Source organism: Salvelinus sp. IW2-2015, linkage group LG14 (genome assembly GCF_002910315.2).
Source record: "Salvelinus sp. IW2-2015 linkage group LG14, ASM291031v2, whole genome shotgun sequence".
Lineage (NCBI taxonomy): Eukaryota > Metazoa > Chordata > Actinopteri > Salmoniformes > Salmonidae > Salvelinus > Salvelinus sp. IW2-2015.
The window spans coordinates 19,412,612-19,430,183 of record NC_036854.1 but is presented as its reverse complement, the minus strand read 5'-3'; the positions used below and the strand labels follow the sequence as shown (position 1 = coordinate 19,430,183).

The following is a 17,572-nucleotide window of genomic DNA, read 5'->3' as shown; positions in this document are numbered from 1 at the left end:
CTCAGTAATACCCCTCTATTCATAGGCTACTTAGCTAATGGACAAGATAAAAAAGACAAACCAATGCTGCTAAACCAGCCTTAAATGAGGGAAGGGTAGGCTATGCTTCATTATTTGTAATTTCTTTTTATTAAACAAAATGGGAAACAAATACTTATTTTATGTTTCTAAATATGAGATTCACCGGCACAAAAGGCACATCATTCCTTCAATGGGCACTGTGTGTCAAGGCTGGCTAGGCTGCACTTCCGCTCTTAAAATCCATGATACCATTATCAACTGCTTTACCGTTAAGACCTGCTTTTTGTGGTTCTTAAAACTCCCCATTAGCACTGCATGAAATTGTCACGTTTGCGTTTGTTAAGGACAAACCTCAAATATTGGCACCCCTCCCACCTCAGCTCAAGTGAGCTGATGATACACAGGTAAGTTTCCAAACCTGGTGTTTGGATGGGAAATGCCAAAAGCGGCAGCTTTTACATGACAAAAAAACGAACGTGCGTTTAACACTGCCACTTCCTTAGCGCCAGACGAAAATAGAGCCCTCTGTTTCTATAGGTAGAGCAAGTTATTTCGTCATAATTTCTTAACCCCCTGATGCTGTACTGATGACATACCCTTCTTTTTCTGTTTACGTGCACAATGTTGAATGATTGCTGTGAGGATTTCTAGATTCATCCCTGCTAGGTTCCCTGTGCCGCTGGTGTGGACATAAGCCAACTTCTTCGCAACAGCCAGCTCCTAGCCCCGCCGTAGATAGACCGGGCCCGTCCCATCCAACCTCTTCACCCTCAACAACCACCACGACTGTGTGACAGTCTACCAGTGGCTGCTGATGAACTCTGTAGAGCTGGAGGGTATGAATGTAGCCTGGGTACCAGTCTGTTTGTGCCATCATTCCAGTCCTTGCCACTCCTTGTCATGCCAAGCAAATGTTGAGGAGTGGCACAAACAGACTAGTAACCAGGCTAGCTCCTGAGAGTATTCAGACCCCTTGACTTTTTCCACATTTTGTTACGTTACGGTCTTATACAGAAATGGATGAAATAAAAAATGGTCCTCATCAATCTACACACTATACCCCATAATGAAAAAGTGAACAGGTTTTTATACATTTGTAAAAAAATAAATAAACAGAAATACCTTATTTACATAAGTATACAGACCCTTTGCTATGAGACTCGAAATTGAGCTCAGGTGCATCCTGTTTCCATTGATCATCCTTGAGATATTTCTACAACTTGATTGATTGGAGTCCACCTGTGGTAAATTCAATTGATTGGACATGATTTGGAAAGGCACACACCTGTGTGTGTATATATAAGGTCCCACAGTGGACAGTGCATGTCAGAGCAAAAACAAAGCCAGGAGGTCGAAGAAATTGTCCGTAGAGCTCCGAGACAGGATTGTGTCGAGGCACAAATCTGGGGAAGGGTACTAAAACATTTCTGCAGCATTGAAGGTCCCCCAAGAACACAGTTGCCTCCATCATTCTGAAATTGAAGAAGTTTGGGCCCACCAAGACTCTTCCTAGACCTGGCCACCTGGCCAAACAGCAATCGGGGGAGAAGGGCCTTGGTCAGGGAGGTGACCAAGAACTAATGGTCACTCTGACAAAGCTCCAGAGTTCATCTGTGGAGATGGGAGAACTTTCCAGAAGGACAACCATCTCTGCAGCACTCCACCAATCAGGCCTTTCTGGTAGAGCGGCCAGACGGAAGCCACTCCTCAGTAAAAGGCACATGACAGGCCGCTTGGAGTTTGCCAAAAGACACCTAAAGGACTCTCAGACCATGAGAAACAAGATTCTCTGGTCTGATGAAACCAAAATGTAACACTTTGGCCTGAATGCCAAGTGTCACGTCTGGAGGAAACCTGGCACCATCCCTACGGTGAAGCATGGTGGTGGCAGCATCATGCTGTGGGGTTGTTTTTCAGCGGCAGGGATTGGGAGACTAGTCAGGATCGAGGGAAAGATGAACGGCGCAAAGTACAGAGAGACTCTTGATGAAAACCTGCTCCAGAGTGCTCAGAACCTCAGACTAGGGCGAAGGTTCACCTTCCAACAGGACAACGACCCTAAGCACACAGCCAAGACAACGCAAGAGTGGCTTCGGGACAAGTCTCTGAATGTCCTTGAGTGGCCCAGCCAAACCTCGGACTTGAACCCGATCTAACATCTCTGGAGAGACCTTAAAATAGCTGTGCAGCGACGCTCCCCATCCAACCTGACAGAGCTTGAGAGGATCTGCAGAGAAGAATGGGAGAAACTTCTCTAACACAGGTGTACCTAGCTTGTCGCGTCATACCTAAGAAGATTCGAGGCTGTAATCGCTGCTATAGGTGCTTCAACAATGTACTGAGTAAAGGGTCTGACTACTTATGTAAATGTTATATTTCAGTGTTTTTACTTTTAATACATTTGCTAAAACCTGTTTTTGCTTTGTCATTATGGGGTATTGTGTGTAGATTAATGAGGGGGGAAAACTATGTACTCCATTTTAGAATAAGGCTGTAACGTAACAAAATGTGGAAAAAGTCAAGGCGTCTGAATACTTTCCGAATGTACTGTATGTAGGAAGTGCCAAAGGCATGATAACCCCCTTACATTAATTCCCACTGATGTGCCATTATTCAATAGGATATGAATAATAACGGTAATTAGTGAGAAGGGGGAAATCTTTCATCTCTCTCAACCAGCTCTGCCTCCTCCATCTCCCTTCATTTACAGGGTGATATTAATTTCTGAGAGGTTGTGTCCCAAATGGTAATCTATTCCTTAAATAGTGCACTACTTTTGACCAGAGCCTATGGGCCCTGGTCAAAAGTAGTGCACTATAAAGGGAATAGGGTGCCATTTGGAACGTAGGCAGAGAAAAGGTTTTCTGTTTTCTGCTGATGAAAAGACTGATGTCATTAAGTGGAATTAATCTTTTTCCTCTGAAGGAATATGAGATGTGCAGTGATCCAGATTAAGCCTATTATATTCACTAATTAGGGGATCTGTTCATTATGGAGGATATCATTACAAAATGCAAATGACTGTTACTACGAATTGAATGTTGTAGACAGAATGAAAATGTGTTGGAAATGGCTGTATTTTATTTGTTCCTTATTCCCCCTCGAAAAATTTGAAAGGAATGGAAGAATAAGAAAGAGGAAGGAGGAATAATAACGAATATAAATCATAGAAATATAGCACGCATTTAAAGTGCAGTATTGTACTCTGCAGTGGCTTTGCTGTAGCTATCCACTTCAGCACCATGGACAGGGGCACAGAAAATAACTGGAAAACAGTGAGGGCCTTCAATAAACTGCTTTCTGTTTCTACAAAAGTGATTTTAAATAAATTACTTTATTCAGGCACAAGCTCTAATCAACTGGGACGCAACCATTGTTGTTCCTCCCTTTTAGGATAATACGCCCATGGGTAGGGATGCCTACCTCGAGCAGAAAGCTGTCACTTCCGAAGCCTGTGCATCAAAGGACCCATTCACTGAGGCTAAACTCATTTAGATCCTCCTTTTGCTGTCATTATTAGCATAATTGTGTTTTCATCACCAAGGCATGTCTTACATACAGAGGCTGAGCTGTAAGAATTCAGAGGTCACTGGGATAGCTGCTCTCATCTCGTCCCCCCCCGTCCCCCCCACAGCTCTTCACTGACAAGGAGAAGATTAGGCAGTCTTTGTTTGGTTGCCTTGCCCCCTTGTTGGCAAGTGACCTGATCTTCCCCATCCACGTAGCGTCTGAGTAATTTGGTTGGCTGTAGTATATTTCAACCAATCCTCTTTTTGTGATTGTAAATTGCATCAAGCTCACTATTCATTCAATCTCTGTTCTTTGTTTGAATGTCTAGTTTTTATGTTGGCGCGACAGGTAATACCATCATCACAGCAACACCATCGATGTGTACACCCGTGTGGGGATTCTGTAAAGCCTGGGTGTTGAAGGCTTTCGTATCCACTTGCCCACTGATGAGGCTCTAGCTGCAGCCTCAGCTCCTGCTTCAGTAACCACACGTGGGAGAAGGCCTTGGAGAACAGTGGGGTCCATGTTCACCACAACTGCTTTCTGGCCCAGATGAATGACGGACAGCACCCTGAGTCAATCACCTTCGTATCGTTCACCAGTGACAGTCAACCTCTCAGGCTGGAGTGCTCTTTAAGTCCAACTCAACAGCTCTGAGAGAACTAGGGTACAGTACTAGGGTACAGTAACCTTATACTTGATTCAGTGAATTGTTGAAGAGATCTCTAAAAGGGATTGTACAAAAGTGGTTTTGTGGTCTATTTTTCTCCAAAGTGCTTCAATCGTTGTTGTTTTCTTATTGCCCATTTTTATTGTCGATTTCATCCTCTTATGAGCAGTGTAAAATAGCTGGTAGAAAAGGGTTTTGATACAAATTTAGTAAAACTGTTCACATCCTTGATTTCTTGTGGGTTTTCATGAACCTCTCCTCCAATGGGGTGGACTACGATGCCTTTCAGGCCAACAACAATGCTTGTCTGGTGTACAATGGTCGACTGGTCATAGACACCACCTACCATGCCAGCGACTCCACCATCCGTGCCGTTGGGCCTCTGACCAAGTTTCCCCGGCACTACCACTCAGACCAGTGGTCCCACTCCAGATTCAACTCCAGGGAGGTGGTCCAGGAGCTGGCTGCCCTTCTTCGACCTCACCCTGGAACCGGCCATCAACCCTCCAGCCGACCTGGACCGCCTCATCACCAACTACACACAGGCCAAGATTTAAGGCCTGATGCCGTCCAACAAGTGCCTTATGATGCTTATCCAAAAATAATGCATTAAATCACAGATTGGGCACATGTTGGACAGTACAGCAGATTGGATAGAACAGCAGCCTCTGGTAAGACACGGGGCGGGGGACAATGCATTTATGTAAACAACAGCTGGTGCACGATATCTAAGGGAGTCTCAAGGTTTTGCTCGTGTGAGGTAGAGTACCTCATGATAAGCTGTAGACCACACTATCTACCTAGAGAGTTTTCATCTGTATTTTCCGTAGCTGTCTACATACCACCACAGTTCGATGCTGGCACTAAAACCGCACTCAATGAGCTGTATACCGCCGTGAGCAAACAGGAAAACGCTCATCCAGAAGCAGCACTCCTAGTGGCCAGGGATTCTAATGCAGGGAAACTTAAATCAGTTTTACCTAATTTCTATCAGCATGTTAAATGTGCAACCAGAGGGGAAAACTATTCTAGACCACCATTACTCCACACAAAGAGACGCGTACAAAGCTCTCCCTCACCCACCATTTGGCAAATCTGATCATAATTCTATCCTCCTGATTCCTGCTTACAAGCTAAAATGTAATCAGGAAGCACCAGTGACTCGGTCTATAAAAAAGTGGTCGGATGAAGCAGATGCTAAACTACAGGACTGTTTTGCTAGCACAGACTGGAATATGTTCCGCGATTCTTCCGATGGCATTGAGAAGTACACCACGTCAGTCACTGACGATGCACTTCAATAAGTGCATCGAGGACGTCATCCCCACAGTGACTGTACGTACATACCCCAACCAGAAGCCATGGATTACAGGCAACATTCGCACTGAGCTAATGGGTAGAGCTGCCGCTCTAACCGGGAGCTTATAAAGAACTCCCTCTATCCCGATGAGCTAAATAACTTCTATGCTCGCTTCGAGGCTAGTAACCCTGAAACATGCATGAGAGCATCGGCTGTTCCAGACGACTGTGTGATCACGGTCTCCACAGCCGACGTAAGACCTTTAAACAGGTCAACATTCACAAGACCGCAGGGCCTGACGGATTACCAGGACGTGTACTCCGAGCATGCGCTGACCAACTGGCAAGTGTCTTCACTGACATTTTCAACCTTTCCCTGTCTGAGTCTGTAATACCAATATATTTCAAGCAGACCACCATAGTCCCTGTGCCCAAGAACACAAAGGTAACCTGCCTGTATGACTACCAACCCGTAGCACTCATGTCTGTAGCCATGAAATGCTTTGAATGGCTGGTCATGGCTCACATCAACACCATTATCCCAGAAACCCTAGAAACCCACTCCAATTTGCATACCGCACCAACAGATCCACAGATAATGCAATCTCTATTGCACTCCACACTGCCCTTTCACACCTGGACAAAAGGAACACCTATGTGAGAATGCTATTTATTTACTACAGCTCAGCGTTCAACACCATAATGCCCTCAAATCACTAAGCTAAGGACCCTGGGACTCCCTCTGCAACTGGATCCTGGACTTCCTGATGGGCCACCCCCACATGGTAAGTGTAGGTAACGACACATCCGCCATGCTGATCCTCAACACGGGGGCCCCTCCTGTACTCCCTGTTCACTCATGATTGCACGGCCAGGCACGACTCCAACACCATCATTAAGTTTGCTGATGACACAACAGTGGTAGGCCTGGTCACTGACAACGATGAGACAGCCTATAGGGAGGAGGTCAGAGACCTGACCGTGTGGTGCAAGGACAACAACCTCTCCCTCAACGTGATCAAGACAAAGGAGATGATTGTGGACTACAGGAAAAGGAGGGCCGAGCACGCCCCCATTCTCATCGACGGGGCTGTAGTGGAGCAGGTTGAGAGCTGTGTCCACATCACCAACAAACTAATATGGTCCAAGCACACCAAGACAGTCGTGAAAAGGGCACAACAAAACCTATTCCCCCTCAGGAGACTGAAAAGATTTGGCATGGGTCCTCAGATCCTCAAAATGTTCTACAGCTGCACCATCGAGAGCATCCTGATGGGTTGCATCACTGCCTAGTATGGTAACTGCTCGGCCTCTGACCGCAAGGCACTACTGAGGGTAGTGCGTACGGCCCAGTACATCACGGGGGCCAAGCTTCCTGCCATCCAGGACCTCTATACCAGGCGGTGTCAGGCCCTAAAAATTGTCAAAGACTCCAGCCACCCTAGTCATAGACTGTTCTCTCTGCTACCGCACGGCAAGTGGTACCGGAGCGCCAAGTCTAGGTGCAAGAGTCTCCTAAATAGCTTCTACCCCCAAGCCAAAAGACTCCTGAACAGCTAATCAAATGGCTACCCAGACTATTTGCTACTCTGTTTATTATCTATGCATAGTCACTTTATTAACTCTTCCTACATGTACATATTAACTCAATTACCTCGACACCGGTGCCCCTGCACAGTGACTCTGTACCGGTACCCCCTGTATATAGCCCCGCTAATTGTTATTTACTGCTGCTCTTTAATAATTTGTTAATCTTATCTCTTACTTTTTGAGGTATTTTCCTAGAACTGCATTGTTGGTTAATGGCTTGGAAGTAAGCATTTCCCTGAAAGGTCTACATCTGATGTATTCGGCGCATGTGACATAAGATTTGATTTGTCTCATATCATGAAACACATTTGAGAGAACTATTAGAGACAGCCTAGACGCAAAATAGAACTCAATTGATTGAACATGAAATTGATTTCAATATGATTCAAAGAGCTGATATAGGCCCATGTAGCCCATGTATCTTTTAATACAGTCATCTCAGTTTTCATTTGAAGAATAATTTTATCCTTCACTTGTTTGTAACAGTTTCAAATACTTTAGCAACTTTGTATTTTTGGTTGTGTAATTTATCGGCAGTCACTGTCAGACGGATAGAATCAAGATGTTTAGGCTATGTTTAGAGGATATCTGTGACTAATGTGACGAGGAAGGGCAAAAAACATCTAACGATGCTCTATGAGTGGTCAAGATGAAAGTTTTTAAGAGCCACGTTACTAACAAAGGCTCTAGGAAACCCTTCAGCTACTGAAGATACATCGTAAGAAGGTTCTAACAATTGTCTTAATGCTACAAAGGCTCTGGGAAACGAGGCCCTGATTGAGTCATAATTCTGATTAGAACTAATTGTACTTTTTTCTATCACTGTGTTGATGTATTGAAAACCACACATTAGCACATTGTCTATCCTGTTATGCAACGTCTGTTCAGGAGACCGTACTCCACATTTTTATGCAATGTTCCATTGTTCCCTGGTAATGGAATCTCTGAGCTACTCAGTTCTTTGTCATTATACTGTGTTTGATAATCAAACAACATTGACCTATTCTGTATTAGGTTAGTCACATGGTAAACAAGGTTATGTCAAGCAGTGTGTTTACAATACAATCACTTCTCTTTGTCCTTTTTTCGAACGAATGAAATAGCTTTTTACATTTTTTAGTGGTAGAAATTCAATATCATCACCAGGCATTTCACTGCTCATTCTAAAGCATTTTCTGTTCCGCAGTGGTAGTCATCCACACATACACAATTCTGTTCATTTGAAAATGCATACTGTAACTATTTATTGCTCGTCAAGTTACTAAGTTCCAAGTTATTATTATTTGTTTTATTATTATTACTAATATTATTAGCAATTATTACCATTTGTTTTGGAAATATTAAACTAATTAGGTACACTACATGGCCATAAGTATGTGGACACCTGCTCGTCAAACATCTCATTCCAAAATCATGGGCATTAATATGGAGTTGGTCCCCCCTTTGCTGCTATAACAGCTTCCACTCTTCTAGGAAGGCTTTCCACTAGATGTTGGAACATTGCTGCTGGGACTTCAATTGAGCCACTCAACCATTTCTGTATGGACCTCGCTTTGTGCACGGGTGCATTGTCATGCTGAAACAGGGAAGGGCATTCCCCAAACTGTTGCCACAAAGTTGGAAGCACAGAATCGTCTAGAATGTCATTGTATGCTGTAGCGTTAAGATTTCCCTTCACTGGAACTAAGGGGCCTTTCCCAAACCATGAAAAACAACCCCAGACCATTATTCCTCCTCCACCAAACTTTACAGTTGGTACTATGCATTCGGGCAGGTAGCGTTCTCCTGGCATTCGCCAAACCCAGATTTGTTCGTTGGACTGCCAGATGGTGAAGCGTGATTCATCACTCCAGAGAATGCGTTTCCTCTGCTCCAGAGTCCAATGATGGCGAGCTTTACACCACTCCGGCTGACACTTGGCATTGCGCATGGGGATCTTAGGCTTGGTGCGGCTGCTCGGCCATGGAAACCCATTTCATAAAGCTCCCGACGAACAGTTCTTGTGCTGACGTTGCTTCCAAAGGCAGATTGGAACTCGGTAGTGTGGTTTTTTCCCCCAGTTTTTTTTCCAGCTGAGCCAGGGCAGAAATTTGACTAACTGACTTCTTATGACGGTGCCACGTTGAAGGTCACTGAGCTCTTCAGTAAGACCATTCTACTGACAATGTTTGTCTATGGAGATTGCATGGCTGGGTGGCCGATTTTATACACCTGTCAGCAACAGGTGTGGCCGAATAGGCCGAATCCACTAATTTGAAGGGCATCCATATACTTTTGTATATATAGTGTATTTCACACCATCCTACATTTCTTAACATGGAAGCATTATTTTCAAGCCCACTGTAAGCAAGATACTGTATGTCTGTATTGGACCCATGCCTGGGTTTTCATTGTCTATTGGCATTAGTAAACACATAAACCTCTGTTTAGCTGTACTATCTGCTTTTAATATCTGTACACCAAGAGACTGCCAGGAAGATACAGTTATCTCCATGCTACCAAACCAGACATCGAGCAAAGGCCATCTTGACCCTGTAGAGGTAAGTACTATTTTAAATGCTCACTAGAAAGTGTATGGCTTGATCATTTTTTTCCACATCGTTATGCATTTTTCTTTGTGACGTAAGTCAACTGCTCATTTTGCAAAGTAAGATCTAGGATTTCTCTCTCAATTACTTTGATCATTAGAACATTTTAGTAAGAGATATGAAAAGGATAGGGATCATTTTTTGAAGTTCTCGTACAAGTTGTGCTGTTAACAGCAACACTGGAATCTATCTGATCCGTCCTATTTTCCCCAGGGCCGAGAGATCCTGACTGGCCGCATAGAGACTGGCAACTACTTCCACCTGCACCTGAACCAGTATGACATGGTGGAGACCATCACCTGTTTGTCACTCAAGCCTCTCCCAGTGTCCAACTACATGTGTCTCTATGGGAAACATGAGCTGTTGCTCAACCACCTGTGTTCCCGGTATGATGAAGGCCTGGTTCACGACCTCTACAGGTAGCTGCTCTGGCTGTTTACATTACAGAGAGGAGAGGGAGGAAGTGGGGATGTTCAGGTCACTGGAAAGATATAGTTACATTTCAAATGTTTACAGACAAGTATGGTATAGCGAGTAGTAAAGCAATGCTTGTCTTTATTAGTTGTATAAATCAGCCTCTTGAAGTAGGCAGCTCTCTCAGATATTATCCCCTGTCAGTGTTTCCTGGTTGGCTATAATTTGAAGATCTGTGTGTGAATGACCTCATTTCTGATGTTTCAACACAAGCGACCCCCAGATATAGGAGCCATTGTCCCTGGGTCTAATCTGTTTATGCAGGTCCCTAATCTGCTTTTCTGCTCTATGGAGGAGACAATGGCTTAGCCACCCTGCAGTGGTCATAAGGCTCTGTAACACATATTAAATCTGGATTTTTCACTGGACCTTGTCATGGCTCTGAATAAGGCCACTCTCAATGTCATTATTGAAGCTGACTGAACACATCATGAACCGGTAAAATAATTGATTGACAATGTTGCTGCTGCTGTTGTTGGGGGTTATTAGATGAACGCACTAACTGTGTGTGTGTGTGTGTGTGTGGACGTGTTTAGCTATACTTGTGGGGACCAGAAAAATTTGACCAACTGGTGACATGTTGTTAGTCGTCACAAGGAAAAATACTATTTCTAAGGGGTTAAGGGTTAGAATTATTGTTAGGATTAGGGGTTAAGGTTAGGTTTTGGTGTTAAGGTTAGTGTGTGTGGGTATGCGTACGTGCGTGGTTTTGTAGTTATTTCAAGGAGAAATGGTGCTTGCCAATATATCATGATCACTTTGCGGACTTTGAGCAGGAAATGCACCCACTCATGGAATCAAGTGCAGGTTTGATTTCTCGCATCTTTCTCGACTCATATTAATAAGGATAATGTGTAATACGTTTTAGTGTTTGCTTGTCATTTAGATGACTATTTGTCTACCAATATTATTTGTTATATTTAGGGGCTTTTTTGAACTGGTAAGTAAAATAGAAAGGACACTTTTAATGGAGCCTTTCTCCTTTTCTCCGGGACCACAATGATGTGTCCATTCCAGAGCGGATTCAGAGAATGGTGGATGAAGCTGGACATTATTGAGCCAAACATGTTTCTCAAGAAGGTGTTTGAGGAAAGTGGAGGTCTGTCTTCCCTGAAGACCAGCTCTCTGAATTACCTAAGGTACAACAGATACCATGTATTACCAGCCTGGACTACTGTAATGGGTCCTCAATGTTATCTTGCCTCAACCCACTTTTCCAATTAAATATTTCTCACATGGAAATGTTGCATCTTTTTTATTTAATTAAAATGTTCTGGAATCAACTGTAGTGAAAACATTGACATTAAAATGAGTTAATTGAACTGAAAATACAATAGCCAATGTTCTAAATAAGTCTGGCCTCAAAGACTAGAAGTAACGTAGTAAATGTAAATCTGTGACACTCAAATTAGTATGATATGTTTGGTATCATTACATAACACAGAAGGTTACCAAAAACTAAATGTGGGATGTTTGTCGGGGGGATGGTTGGGTGTATAACGCGAACGTTTAGCAACCCAAAGGTTGTGTGTTCAAATCACATCAAGGACAACTACTTGGCATGTTAGCTAACCCTAACTCCTAACCTTAACCCCTATATAATGTCCACCTTGCCAACGTTAGCCACAAAAAAAAAATGAATTTGTAACATGTCATACATATTGCAAATTGGTAACATATTGTAGTAATTGCAATTCGTAACATATCATTCAAATCGTAATTAGTAACATCTCATATGAAATGGATGATGGATATCCATAAATTAATAGATACCATACAAACACAACATTTCATACTAACTTGAGGGAGACAGATTTGCGTTTTCTATTTATATCTACCCCAGAGAAAACAAAACAGAATCCTAAAATAAATATTATCTTTAAGTAAAAAAAAAAGTGACAAGGAATTGTCAAATTCAGCTTTCTCACAACAAGTCAACAGTTTTTTTCTTCTTCTGAAATTCGCCTTGAATAGGCTAGGCCTGCTCGAAGTTGTGACTGTAAAGGTAATTGGAATGACTGATAAGGACCTGACCTAGGCCTGGAGATGAAAGTGTGAGGGCAAGGAGGGGGTTCTATATTCTACAGCTGTATGGTAATGTGCCCAAAATCTTCACTGCCTCTCTTTGCGCAGCACACGCCACCAAACAAATAGCCGCACACGCGCCTCAGTGTATGGGGTCGCTCACGCGTTTATCACATAGCTCGGTAAGATCAACGTTAATGGGGAGAACGAGAATATATGAATTTATAAAATGACACGGCTCAATGACATCCAATGAATTGTGTCGTATCTTGACTCGCCAGTTTTAATGCAAACAATTTTACGGAGGAAGGCAATGTAGACCTATAGGTCATGTAAGAATAAACATTTTCCAAACACTTTAAGAGTTTTCCCAATGAAAAAAATCTTTGCATCATATGGTCCTAGGCTAATTACCCTTTTCCTAACTAAATGAAATCTTCCAGATGTGTGTGATTTGTTTTAATTCGTAGCTTATTTGTGTGATTTCATTAGGCCTATTTGATAATTATGTTGCCGAAGGCCTACACTTAATACTCAAAGGCGCTTTTGCCTCGACATATTTGCTTTTTCTGAATTGATCATAAATCATTTCACGTAGCCCCATTTCAGATTACTTTGACCAACTTTTTTGTTGTTGTAGCCTATACATATTTAGGCCTATTAACAACTGGTGAAGTCTAGGCCATTCCAATAACCAATTCCATTGCATACAAAAATATATTATTGGGTGAAATTCTGTCAACAGTGTGTCATCGCAGTAGACACAAAAACACTTGCAAGACATGTGGTTTATGGCACAGTGGAATTAAATCTTGCCGCATTAACCAAACTAGACAAATCTTCTCATTCATCGCCATGGTGGTGGGTAGCCTAAGCTATATTTTAGAGATGGGATATGATTTGACCCTGAAGGAATTGGGTTTGACTGTTTTAACGGAGAGATAATCATGGTTTGGCCCATTTAGAGACCGTCCGCTTTGTCCAAACTGCACTGATTACGCACAGCACGCGCCGACAGTATCTCTTGGCCAGATTGCTTTTGGGGCCCATTTTACCGTGCAATTTCCTTTTCAATCACAAGCGGTATAGGCCTACAGCTTGCACAAGCGCGGCCATTGTAATGCAAAACAGGAAACCCCTTTTATTAATTATGTATGCGTAAAATGACTGCTTCATATGTCCAGAGTTCAACTGTCGTATCCAACACATGTCGCTATGAATGCCTTAAAATGTTTATTTTGTCGCTGCTTAATATATTTGCTTGTTTGGGCTTTTAAAATTGTGTGTTTTTATGGGATAGCCTATGCTATACAACTTGTTTGAATATAGGTTACCAATAAATAATTTGCCGAAATGGTTTAGCCTCGAATAAGGTTGAATATGTATGCAATTGAAGCAGACTAAAACATGCTACTCAACATTGTGTGTGTGCGTGTGTCTGCACTGAACATAATATTTTGAGTAGGGCCTACTAATAAACAACACCAACCTCAGAATCTTTGTCATTGTCCGTTAATCAGGCACCCCTACCTAATTTAGATTTTAGATTCTGATGGTTGTTGTGTAGTGATGGACGTCTCCTTTTTGGCACATCAGAGCCCCCCCCCCCCCAAAAAAAGGAGACACAAAGCCGAGGCACGTGTGCATTTCTATATAAACTCATCAGACCGTAAAAAAAGAGGGTCCCGGCGTGTGCCTTTAACGGGATAGGGAGGGGGGCAATGAGCGCCTAGTAATATAATACAAACTCAGGTACATCTGTTTAGAAATCTGCAAATCCTCCTACATTTCCACCCGAAACCAAGCCCACCTCTCCACCCTCCCCACCCACTCGCAAATCCATAGGGATCTTGGTTCCATCTGATTGGTTGGGGATGAGGCAACAAGGGGCGAGAACAATGTCATCATGTCTCCTTAAAAAGAGTGCAGCTATGTCGTGGTAAAAGCATCTCGGGAAGAGAACGAATCAATAGCAGGGGACGGTGAAAATCAAAGTGTCCGATGTGTCTGTAATAATAACCTGAACCTGGATTTTATTTCAACATCATCTGTGGGTCCAAAGTGCCTTATTCGTTCCGTCCATCGCAAAAATGCCAAGAGGCTTTTTAGTGAAAAGGAACAAGAAAGCGAACCCTGTGTCTTACAGGGTGCGCTCTGACGAAGAGGAGCAGGGACAACAAATACACGCTTTACAGAGTCCAAAAGACGCACTACAGTCGGAGGCTCTTGCATCCTTCCCTGAGCGCGCAGCAGCAGCATCCGTGTTCTGCGAGGCATCAGCCACAGCAGCGGCACCCGGACATGACGCTAAACCCGTTCAGTTTGGGAACCCGGAGGCATTGTACCAGGCGCTCTACAGCCCCACCCGGCCCGTCAGTAAGGACCATGAACGGGCATATTTTGAGAGAAGTTTAAATCTAGGCTCACCTGTGTCTGCTGAATCCTTTCCCACACCTGCAGCGCTTACCACTTTAGATAATCTCTTTGCCCCAGTGGACCTAAAAATCGGTACCAGTAACAGCAACCGGACCGGGACAACCACGAACCCAATCCCACCCGCTGTCACCGGGAATGGCACCAAAAGGCCTTCGAGCGACACCGAGCGTAAAAACAAGCCTCCATCKAAAAYAAACAAAGCTATCAYGAAACTACARTTCGAAGACGAGATGACCACATCACCCGTGCTTGGSCTKAAAATTAAAGAGGCMCRRYTCGACCAAAAACCCAGACCACAGCCGGCAGCAGGTGACAAYCCRCTCGGTGAGTTCGTCTGTCAACTGTGCAGAGAAGCATATGGCYACCCSTTCGCGCTGGCCCAGCARAAGTGRTCCAGGATWGTGAGYYTTGAYTACAGATGCCCTGAATGRGATAAGGTMTTCAGCTGCCCGGCYAACCTAGCCTCCCACAGGCGCTGGCACAAACCAAAYCCWCAYAATAKKGCGTCAATYTCTGGRGCYCAAKATATTAAATCKSAGYGTGATAAGATGRSCYCGKTRGARAAGGCTGTYTCTGAWGAAATAAAGSMCCGGAGRGAWAGAGACACACCCAGCCCCGGGCTGTCAGAGTCGGGATCAGTTGGATCAGAGGAGGGTCTCTATGATTGTCATCACTGTGGGAAAAAGTTTAAACGCCAGGCATACCTGAGAAAGCACATCCTATCTCAACATGCCACATCCTCCCACAACACCAGCAGCGAGGACCAGGATGCCTATCCATCATCCCAAAGCGAGGGAAAGCCCAGTGACCAAACTCCAAGCCACGCACCATTGAATCTGAGTTCCTCAGGGTGCCACCTGTGCCCTGTTTGTGGAGAGAACTTCCCCAACAGAGTCAACCAGGAAAGGCATATCCGTCTCCTCCATTCCTCGCAGGTCTACCCATGCAAATATTGCCCTGCCATGTTCTACAGTTCCCCGGGACTTACACGGCACATCAACAAATGTCATCCCTCAGAAAACAGGCAGGTGATCCTCCTTCAGATGCCTGTGCGCCCAGCCTGTTGAACCTGTGCCTTTACGCATGGAAGTCATGTGCGTGAAGTTCGACTCCATCATCAGCCTGTGCATTTAATAAAGGTGGATTTTAAATCCTGTTTGGAGCTTGAATTCTATATTTTTCAGACTCATCTTAGTTGATCTAAAGAAAGTAAAGCATTAGACTGTTAACTTATTTTTCTAGTATCTCTGCACAAGTGCTTTTGCATTAGCTTCTAGACCTAAGAAAGGGATATCCTAGCTGTACCGTTGTCATAAAATTGCCTTTTAATTCACAGGCTGGAAATGTATCTATTAGCTTTATTATAGCTTGTGAATCTGTGGACATTCCATTTTAGCTTTGTCTCTGAACATAATACAATTTGAAAGGTTTTCCCTATCCATCAATGCCTTGGATTAGAGCTCTTGTACACACCTGCTGTAAAACTGCCTTAATTTATGTGTCGAATAATGATTGTTTTTAATGTCTTATTTATCATTGGCCAGATATTGTATCATTACTGTTATTTACATACTGTATTGCCAATATACTACAAGTAAACCATCATGATTTTTATTTATTTATTTATTGAACTTGTCTTACGTAAATGATTGTTTTGTGTGATTTATGTGTGACTCATTAATGTATTTCTTCATGACATAGCAAAAGTATCCTTTTTACTTATTTATATCAAGTTTACATAGATACCGAGAATGGTGTATGAGTGAATTAGGCTACAATCTAATGACCTTGAGCTTATAAAACATTCTCTTCAATGCTCTTAAATGCAATCATATTTTTTCCCCTCTGATTGTTTTGTATCTATAAGCTCTTACCGCGTTTGTATGTTTCTGCAGTATTTGCTAAATGTCCAAATAATAAAAGCAAAAAAATCCATATTGTTTGACTAACTTGGACTAATTTATGTTTTCTGACCTGAGCTTAGGTAGGACCTTGCAGCCATAGTGCTGGTGTCAACACCATATTGTAGTGCATGTCACTATTGTCAGTAAGTAAATGGACACAGCCTCGACTTGGCACTGCATGGTCGGTCAGTGAGGGAGCACAGGGCAGTGCAGGTGTTTAGCAGATGGCCAGACAGACACTTGACTGAGTTTGAAAGGCTCCCCCTCACTACACTGACTTTGTGTCTCAGGCTATCGTCTTCACACAAGAGGCAGCCTCCATTAGCGACATCCCATCGCAGCCTAGCAGCACAGAGCAGACCAACAGGGAGCAGAGATGGCACTACTGCACCAGATAGTGGGGGCGTGTATGTTTAGTCACTGCATCCCATCAGCACAGCAGAGGATAGTTAGAGAGGATACTGTGCTACTGTAGGTCCTGTCACTACTAGGGCTACTTAGAAGTCACATACATGTTTTAGATATTATCAGACATTTAATTACAATCCACATAATAAACTATAAAAGTACATTTCCTAAAGAAAATATGTGTGCTTGCTAGCTTGTCTTAAGGTATTTACGGTTGTGAAATAAGTTCTAGCAGTGGTAGCGACTACTGTAGTATTAGTAGTGACCTTTTATAGTTGAAAAAGTAGGTCGATGGAAAGATTGATTGATTGCTTGATTGACTGATAGATAGCATGCCCGGAACAAGTGAAAGTTGGTTTGGTGTCTGTAGCTTGAATGGTTTAAGCGTTACTATAACTGTGGGTTATTATTTTATGCTCATGTTAATAGTTATAATTGATCTAGTTTAGAACATGTTAAAGTTGATTTAATGTTTGAAGCTGAAATGGTTAAAGAGTAGTAGCATTTAAAATGTCTACCACTGTCTTCTTGTGGTGGGCATCAATGTTATTATAGTAAACTAAAGCTGAAATCAAAACTAACACTAATCGTGAAAAAACGATGTAGTAAACTGAAATAAAATAATAAACAAACCTGCTTGAAAAACT

The 17,572-nt window shown here is 43.1% G+C and overlaps 2 pseudogenes; both read left to right on the top strand.

Annotated features, from left to right (window-relative positions):
* The window catches only part of LOC111972958 (cilia- and flagella-associated protein 61-like), a 30,498-nt pseudogene extending 19,166 nt beyond the window's left edge, over positions 1–11,332 (top strand).
* Positions 11,333–13,934: 2,602 nt separating this feature from the next.
* Positions 13,935–16,548, top strand: LOC111973420 (insulinoma-associated protein 1a pseudogene; annotated as a pseudogene).
* The last annotated feature ends 1,024 nt before the right edge of the window (positions 16,549–17,572 follow it).